This window comes from Galeopterus variegatus, unplaced genomic scaffold, assembly GCF_000696425.1.
Source record: "Galeopterus variegatus unplaced genomic scaffold, G_variegatus-3.0.2 Scaffold2622, whole genome shotgun sequence".
In the NCBI taxonomy this organism is placed as follows: Eukaryota; Metazoa; Chordata; class Mammalia; order Dermoptera; family Cynocephalidae; genus Galeopterus; species Galeopterus variegatus.
The window spans coordinates 99,403-109,616 of record NW_007728733.1 but is presented as its reverse complement, the minus strand read 5'-3'; positions in this window follow the sequence as shown (position 1 = coordinate 109,616).

The following is a 10,214-nucleotide window of genomic DNA, read 5'->3' as shown; positions in this document are numbered from 1 at the left end:
GAGAGTGAAATCTAGATTAAAGTGTTATTTTATTATGTTTTTTAGAAGTTATACACAAGAATTTTTAAGCCCTGGATCATAGTTTTTGTCTGGATTTAGGCCTCCCAATATATCTTGCTCTGTCCCATATTTCACCAAGAAATAACTGATTTCCAAGTCAATGCATTTTAATAACAGTTTTATCTAATAATATATCCTTACTGTAAAATAAATTCTAAGAAGATCGTGTGATGCACTGATACCTTATAAACTTTTTCTGTTTTTCTCCACTGTATCTATTTTTCCAAAAATATTAGCCATAAGAGACTATTTTGTGCCCTGGATCATAGTTTTTGTCTGGATTTAGGCCTCCCAATATATCTTGCTCTGTCCCATATTTCACCAAGAAATAACTGATTTCGAAGTCAATGCATTTTAATAACAGTTTTATCTAATAATATATCCTTACTGTAAAATAAATTCTAAGAAGATCGTGTGATGCACTGATACCTTATAAACCTTTTCTGTTTTTCTCCACTGTATCTATTTTTCCAAAAATATTAGCCATAAGAGACTAAAAAGTGCATTGAATAGAAAAAAATACTGTCTGCCCATCACCCATACAAGAAGGCACATTTTTAACACTTTTTTTCAAAATAATTGCCTCCCTAAAATTTGTAAATGAAGAATTCTTTTTCTTTGACATGCAGCCCAAATTAAGTCCCACATTGAATAGAAAAAAATACTGTCTGCCCATCACCCATACAAGAAGGCACATTTTTAACACTTTTTTTCAAAATAATTCCCTCCCTAAAATTTGTAAATGAAGAATTCTTTTTCTTTGACATGCAGCCCAAATTAAGTCCCCCACCCCATGCCATTTATGGAGACTTGTCCCTTCCATGTGGATGACTCACGTGTCCCCCTGGATGAACAAGCTTGTGCCCAGCACATCTAGGGTAACACTGGCCAGCTTTCTCCCCAGACTGTCCTTCTTCCCACCGCCTCTGCTGGCTGGGCTGGTTCCTAGGTGTCCCCCTTCTCTACCTCCACCACATGCCTCCATCTCATTCTGCACCAACAGTGATGTTCCACTTCTCCGAAAATCATAGCATTTGGTCCACTCTCCATCTGTATAATTTTGACTTAGTCCTAAGACATGCCTCAAGAGATGTAAAACATTTTTCTTGCAGATTGTCAGGTGTCAGTATTCCTCACAACAACAATAACAACGACAGTCATTTCCTTCTCCTTTCAAGGCCCAGCTCTTTTCTGTCTTATCTTCAGTTCATATTATAGAACTGGTTTTTTATATTATACCCACATAGTCATTAGGTTAGGATTTATTGTTATATTTAACTTTTTTTTTTAAGATAACAAAGAACAAAGCAGGTAGAGTCAGAATCCTGCTAGAATATCATATGCTAAAGCTTGAAATCCTGTTAAAGAATGTAGGGTAGTTTTATTCTTTCATCTTCTCTACTCCCTCTTTCAAAGACAATCAAATTGTTTCTGTAAAAATCCTGGCTTTGTTTTTCAGAGCAGGGTAAGAAGTCACAGAGGATCCTCATGGGGTAGAAGTTATACCTTTCAAAGATACAGTTCAATCGTGTTTATGTACTTTGATTCCTCATGAGTATCAGGCAAAGATTGTGATTATCTGATCAAAAACATTTCTCTATTCTGAATAGTCTTGCCAGAGTCTTTTGCCACTGAATATACAAAAAATGAACAAGACTATTTAAACAAAAGAAAATTATAGCTTATATTTGCTCTCAAAGAAATACACTACATTGGAGATTATTCTTTGTGATAAGTTACCAAACATCATGCTTGTGTTTGGATGTAGGAAAGAAGGAAGGAGAAAGTTTTATCTTGAAACTCAATGATACTGTCCAAAACTATAATAAACAGCTAGTTAAATGGTAATTTTCTGGATTAAAAATACATTTCTTTCACAATTGGGTTACATATTTACCTTTTCCATCCAAGAACTTGTATTTAAGAAATTCTACTATTTCCAGTACAAAACCAATTTCCAAGGATTTCTCATCTGTAAAAATTCAGTCTGTGTCGCAACTGAACATTTCCTAGCCAGGAAATAAGTTCTTCTAACTTGATTTAATTTTAATTAGTTTGGACTTCTTATCTTCTTAGATTAATTTAAAAAAAAAGAAAAGTTGAAAATGCTGCAATGAAAAATAATCCATCAGTTGAGATATATAATGACAAAATATAATATATCATTCTGAACTTGTGATTCTTTTCTCCTCTTTAATATTGACAAGGGCAAATTTTAAGAGTCAAGGATGAAAATTCCATTTATCTTCAAAATATGTTTAGTGTCATCTATTAAAATAAATTCCTGGAATGATTGTGACAGATATAATCTGTCTACTTCTGTTATCTTGATGGATATGGACAAAGTTCTTGATAATATATCTCCAAATGAGTTTAGTTAGTATACATGATCAAAGCAAATGAGAGAAAGAACACAGTGCGCTTATTCTTTAGAAATTCTAATATGAAAGCAACTTTCAAAAATCCTTGGTGAAAAGATGTTCAATGGGGAAATAAATGAAAGAGCTGTCTTAAATAGTAGAAAAAGAAGGATATTCTACACTGAGGTCACAAGTTAAATGTACGGCTGAATCCCATGCACTTGGAAGAGCTCTCTACTTCTCAAGGGACACATGGGAATGTCTGTTATTTGAACTGAAAAGCAATTTAATTAATTCAATGTAGAAAACAAAAGGTAATGATGATGAAATGAGATTAGAATAATACAAGGGAAAACATGGATATTGAGAAATGACTATGGGATTTTGAATTCACAGAAGCAGAAACAAATAACAACACAAAACCTCCATTGGCTCAATCTGTCTGACTTCTGTAGCAGAAATGGGCTGAATATAAATTAGTTGTCATTATGCAATGTCTGGAGAGGTCACATCTGGGGCATGATGCTGAAGTTTAGCACGTGACAGCAGGTTAGGGAGGAAGCAGAAAGCAAGCTACTAGCACCAACAATTACCAAGAATCTTGGGGGAGATTCACATTGCCAGGAGAGCTGTAAGCACCTCAGAAAAGAAGGTGCCCTACCAAGGGTATGATCATTATTATTAATGTGACCACCAGTTGGCTGTAGCAGCAATGAATAGGGGAAAAATGATTTAGGTAAAGATAAAAAGAGGAAATGAAGACAGTAGAATGTAGGCTTTTCAAAGAGAATGCAAAGGGGGCTGTCACAAAACAAAAAAGACCAGGTATTTAGCGAGATTTGGGAGGGAATTTTATGCAAAAGCTTTTACTGTACAATACCCAGGTGCTCTCTGTAGCAAGAATACCATGCTTAGAAATCAGGCAACAACCTATCATTTCCTGCTGAGGTCTTGCTAATTTAGTTATCCAATTGATTATGGCTTACTCTTAGGTATTGTAGACAACCGTTAAAAGTCACCTCTTCATGGGATTAAATTCTTGCAAAACTTTAGCATATCAAAATTTTCCAAATTTCCTGTGGCCTAACAAAAAGGTTAACAGTAGAACTTAAGTTAATAAATACTAGCATTTCTAATTTTGTTTTTTTTTCTGGAGCTGCACTATCCAGTATGGTAGCCACTAGCCACATGTGGCTTTTAAAATTTAAATTTAGATCATTTAAAATTAAAAATGAATTTCCTCAGTTGTAGTAGGCACATTTCAATTTCTCAATGGCCACATGTGTTCATAGTAGAGAACACAGAAAGTTCTAATGAACAGTGCTGTTCTAGAGCTTAATGCAACATTTTGTAGACTGTGTAGTGACGTTATTCAAAAGCAAGTGAATCAAAAACAACTGTATACTTAGCTAGGTAGGTCAGAATAAAAAAGAAACGTTTTTCTTCCAAAGTCAGTTAAAAGCATTCCCTGAAACAAAATGCCTTCATTTCAACCGCATTTGAATGGAGTAAGTTAAGAAAACAGCCAATACAGTAAGTCTAAGAAAGTCAAATATCCATCAGATAGAAAAAGAAGTCACAGAATTAGAAGAATAATAAAAGATAAAATTCTCCATTTCATTTCAGTCTTAAAAGACACAGATATGGTAAAGCTGAACAGAAGATGGCTCATCTGTTACTACTGAAGTAGACTTGCAGCCTTCGCCAATTATGACTCAGTGCTCCCATTAAAGAGATAAGCACCTGCCCGCAGCCGTATCCCATAGACAGCAGCCTCAGGACCCACTCTGGAGAAAGAGGTTCCCAAGAGGTTACCAATTCTGATGTGGCTTCAAAAAGAACTGTCAGCTGAAGGTAGGAGGGCACAGAATTTTATTAAGGAAATTCAAAGAAGGTGGGGTCATGAGCACAACGTAAGTTAAAATATGTCAGGAATGTACAGCATAAAGATTTATTGCATTCCGCTACCAAGAAGGGCATTTTTTAGCCATGTTTAATTCGTAGTTACATAGTTGAATTTTGAAAGAAAAGCAAGCATACATGCCTATCAAAGAATGATGTTGGGAATGTGTAGATTTTGATTTCCTCTAATACCTTAATTATTTTGTTGGATGATTTTTTTTTTCAAAACCAGAACAAAGACATGTGCTGTGGAGAAACATAAAGGAAGACATCTGGGTGTGCTGAGAGTATCCCATGGTCCCTAGGTCCTCCTCTCACAACTAAAATCCCTGGACAAGCACCCCAGCACCCATAGGAGAACCCTGAGAGGTAGAAAGAAGGCAGACTGCCTTGGGAGGGGCCTCCACCCACTCCTACTCCACATCGAAGGCTGAGAGGTGGTGGCAGGTGGGGCTTGTGGTCATCTAATCCCCTTCCAAATTCAGTCATGTGGTGTGGGTGTTGGAAGATGTTGGTTTGTCACAGGTTGCTGGATGGAGGCCTCAATTCCTGTGAGCTCTTGGCAAAGAGCCTACTCCCTGGACATGCCACATGGGCCTCTTCTTAGGATGCATACGACAAGGTGGCTTGCTTCTCCTGGTATGTGTTGAGAGACACAGAGAGAGAGAGAGAGATGGGGAGTGGATGGGGAGGACAGAAGGAGAGAGAAAGAGAGCAGAAGGTGACAGCCACAGTGCTTTTGCCACCTAATTTCCAAAGTAGCATCCCATTACTTCTGCTGTATTCTATTCCTTGAAAGTGGATCAGTAAGACCAGTCCACACTCAAGGGGAGATCAGACAGGAGCATGAATGCCAGGAGGAGACCACAGCTAGGCATTCTTGTTGCTACAGTTACTATTTTCATCCCACTATTAACAATGTAAATTCTCTAAAGATCACTCAGATTTACTGCAGACATCTGTTCTTGCAACCCCAAAAGTGTCTGAGTAGTAAAAAGCATGTTAAACAGCTAGCATAAAATACAGTGTGGTATAGAGTGCTGTCTTTGAACATTTTTAATATTTTAATATTATCATTTTAAATGACAATGTAATTGTACAACTGCATATTTTCTCATTGTTCTATTGAACTCAATATGCACTAAAGTAATACTTTTTTTCTGTTTATTGTTTCCATTACTTAACCTTATTTTTATGAAAAGAACAATTCTGTAAAATATTAGTAATAAAATGAAAATTTAAATAATACTCAACCTTTTGTAAAAAAAAAAAAGCAGATTTGAAGCAATTCATATTTGCAAAGGCCCTTGACATAATGGGTCCTTTTAGTTGTATTTATCAACTGATAACTTTGTTTTTGGAGCACCGAAGCACATCTACTTAGCAACAAATTAGACACCCCGCAGGCTGTTCCTGAATCCACATGCCCATAAATCAAGAGAGACACTAAGTGACCAATGGCTTCTTCTCTAAATAGAAGCAACTGTTGAGGTTTTTTCCAGATGCTCTTGTTGCCTCAGGGTATCACCCACAGTAGCAGAAAGCCACCTTCCTTCCTTCTGTAAGTTCCTAAGTTCCCTGCAGAAGTAGGGGAGTCCCCTCATCCTACCACTTCCATGGATTTTGTTCTGCACATCTGCAATGCTTGTTTGCACGATATAATTCAGGCCATGTTACTCTGAACTACTAATTCTCTAGCATGGCCCATCAATGGATGTATTAAACACTGACTCCTTAGCATGGCACCTGCCTTTTTCTCTAAGCCGATCTCCTGTGGCTCTCTGGCTTGATGATTTCTCCCAGTCTCATGGGTCTCCTTGCACCTCCGAACACACCATGTGCATTCCTAACTCAGTACCTTTGTGCAAGCAGCTCAGATCTTCACATGTCACTTTGTTTCTACTCAAGTGACACCTCTTCAGAGGGCCTTCCTCTCGTTGCCCCACGCCATCACTCACAGCTCGCCATCCTATTGTACATCAATGCATTTACCTGCTTATCATGTGTCTCTCCCATAGAAGAGTACGAGCTGCATGATGACAAGGACTTTGTTTACCATTGTACTCCTAGCACCCAAAGTAGTTCTCACGTATGACAGATGGTTACGTGACTAAGTAGTTAATGCATTTATATAAACTAAAAGCCCAGAGGAGCTTGGTGCAAATGCAACAAGTCAACAATCATTGAATGCCAACAACAAGCAGGCCAACTCGTGGAGATTTTATGTGTTGCAACCCATTTCATCCTCACCGTAGTCCTATGAGCAAGAGCTTGTTGTTCTCATTTTACTGAACAGAAATTAAAAGCATTAAGTTGTCAAGGCAACACAGCTATGAATTAATGAGTCTGAATTTGAAAACACACAGCAGTAGTTAATAAATATCATTGGATGCAGGGAAGGCCATATTTACTTCACCTTTTCCTTTCTTTTTCAAAATTAGTTTATTTCTTAAATAATATAAGATTGTTAAACTCAGGACGTATTCAAGATATTCACTATATCTTAATTTCCTCATTGGCAGGCATTTTACAAACATCCCTTAAAGCCTTCCTCTTCCAGGGAAGAGGGTGATAGGTGGTGGTGAGAATGTCAGCACATTTCACCTACAGACCTGCGATTTCTGTTATAAAGCAGGAAAAGTAGACCAATCTCTCACAGATGGCTCATTCTCTGCCAAATGGGGCTGTGTTGGAAGAAAACACAATCCCCTGCTCCATCCTTTTCTACCTCTTTGATCTTTTATTGGCATTTTTTTTCTTTATGTTCCACAAAAAACTTTTATATATATTTTTTTCTGTTCATAACTTTATGTTTTAATATCTCCTAATACTGAAATATCCCCATTTAAGTAACAATGTGGGTCAAGCATTCAACTTCTCTGCAGCTGAGTCCCAAATCCACAGGCGGGCTCCTCCCCCTCCGAGTTACAGATCAATAGTCACAGCCTTATTGAGCCATTGGCTGACATCCTCACCACATTTGGGATGACATCATCATCACATTGGGAGATGACCAGCCGGACTTATAAAAAAAGAAATTCAGCTTCTGTATAAACACGTGGAGAGGACTAATCCAAAATGTGCAGTAATTAACATTTATCAAGTTCTTAACATACATCATTCACACACAGTATGTGCAGTCTCTAATTTAATGCTCACAGCAACCTTGCATGTTGTTGTTATCATCAGCATTTTATCATTTGAAGCAACTTGGAGCACTTCCTCAGTTCTTCACACTCAGCAAGTGACAGAACCAAGATGGGAACTCAGTTCTCTTTCCTGTGAAGCCATCCTTTTAATCTCTTTTCTTTATTGTCTTCAAATAAAGGAGAAGTAGAATCTCATCAGTTGATCAATGCCCTTACTGGTCTGATATAGACATGTGTTATCAATATGTTAAGAACTTAAATTGGATATTGATACAGGCAATGATAACTAGCATTATTTGACAGCACATGTTCAGTGCCAAAGTATACTCATTAGTCAACAGGGATTTCCAATGGCGTGTGCAGTCAGCTTACTGGGTTGGGAAAGCCCGCTCTTAAATTTTCAGGAATTTGCAAGCTAGTTGTCAAAAACATACATTATTAAAATTAAATTATATAAATTTACAATTAAATAAATTATATTAGAAACAAAGATAAACACTCAAAACACATCACTTCATTTTACTATGTTTTGCTGTTATCTGCATATTTACTATTTATGTCAAGTGTGCATATGTGGTGGAAATACTGCATAGTGGTGTGCTGCTGTGTCTCTTCCCTACTCTGTGTTTAGTGGTGTCACATTAGTAGCATGAAATTGGTCCTCAAGGGAGTGTTTACACCACAGAAATTGGCAAACATTATAAATCAGGAGTTGATTTATTGTTTTGTTGGTTGTCTAGTCTTAAGGAAGTGATGGAGAAAATGTTAATAAATCAGATTAAACAAAAAAGTGTTCCATGTAGGTAAGTAATACATTGTGAATAGTACAACAATTGAAGAAGTCTTCCAGTATTCGAAAACTATCATCCAATTCAGGAAAAAAGTTGCTCATATCACTGCCTTGACAAATGAGTACAATTTTAATGTATGTCTTCACTGTATTATTTTATTCTTGTTAATGTAGCTAAAAATACCAACCAGCATTCATGTTGGGATTACACTTGTCTGTCAGTTGCAACCATAGTTTGATAGCATATACAGAGTTTGCAAAAATCAACAAAACCATCTGTGAGAATTAATTGGCTATATGGAATTTACAACAAAGATTGTTGTATACGTTTAGTTTTATAAAGAGTGTACTACACATCTTTTATATCAGTAAAATGTATAATAAACATAGGTCTGTACACACATGTGTATCCCTTCCTGGTAAGTCTATTGAGAACCATATTCCAGTACACCACAGGATTCAGTAGGGAATAAGACCATCACAATCATAGTGATCTCGCCTCTAATTTAACCAATAACAGGAAATTTAGAATACTCTATCCATCTAATTCATTCTTCATATTCATTTAACAAATTCTAATTGGAGAAAATAGTGTGTAAAAGAGCTACCATGAGCACTAATGAGACTTCAAAACCATTCTTTCCATATTTTTTTTCACCGCTTTGAATTTAATCTCATATAGGCTGTAGTGGAAACCACTGGGATAGTTATTACGAGCCTCAAAGAATCACTGAAAGGTTTTTTCTGTTTGATCTTGAAAAACTGCAGCAGGAAACCCTCCTGTCTGTTAAGAGGCCAGTGACCTATTTCCTACTGCTGGGTGCCCTGAGGTGTCCAGATGTGAGCCAGCTGTCGCTGCAGAGCAAACTGGTGCAGCTGAGTCACGTGACTGCAGAAAGGCTGGCTGTGGGGACTGTGCGGATGGCTAGGGTGGCTGGAGGGTGAGGCAACACTGGAGAGCTTCAGAGCCTTCCTGTGGCTTCTGAAAGTCTTTCTCTGACCAGAACTGGAAGGAGAGGGAGAACTCTGCTCTCGGTAACTCACACTTAACTGGAAGCATGTGGCAAGTTGCAGAGCTCCTTTTCACAGTGAAACAGGTTTCTGTTGCAATTAATCAAGAGTGAAGGGTCACGGTTTATATAAGCAGTTAAGTTAGTGTAGTTTATATTGAACTGGAGTAGTTTTTGAGGAAGATGCTTTGCTTCACGTAAGAATATACTTTTGCAAAACAACCTAGCTTATCATTAGCAAAAGATTGCAAGGAAAATTTGATTATGATCATAGACAGGTAAAAAAATAGAAATTAAATTATATTTTTATTAACTATTAATGAGTTAAATGTGATCATTTTTATTATATTTTATGGGTTTTGATTACTTTAGGTTCCTAAATCTGTATTTCAAGCAAAATGAACATTGCTTTTGTTTGTTTTTGTTTTACAGTGTAGAATCCTACTCCCATCGCCTCTCCAATACATTTGAAATCCAAAGTAAGACAAAATGTCTTACATTGCCATGTCTCACTGCTTTACCTAAGTAGAGAGCTATTAGATAGCCTCCAAGTCAAGAGCTCATAATTAGCTGGAAGGATTGGCCAAATCTGCAAGGGTTAAATTTAATTAGGATAAATACAAAGTCTCTTCCCAAGCCCCAAACCCAACTGTGCCAGCACATGAAGTGTTATTAATCCACAGCTAACTATGTAAGCTTGATTTAATCCATCAGGATGATATGGAGGCCAATATCCCAGCATGAATTTGGCATTCTTGAAAAAGGAGATATTTCCAGGATAAACAGACAATAGTCTAGATTTATGCTGCACTAGTGATACTACATAAAGAGTACTGAGTTCATTTCTTATCCTATATTCACAGTATGAAAATCTCCCAAAAGCAAGGGGACCAGAATGAAGGATGGCATATTAAAAAAAGAAAAAAAAACATGTTTATGAAAG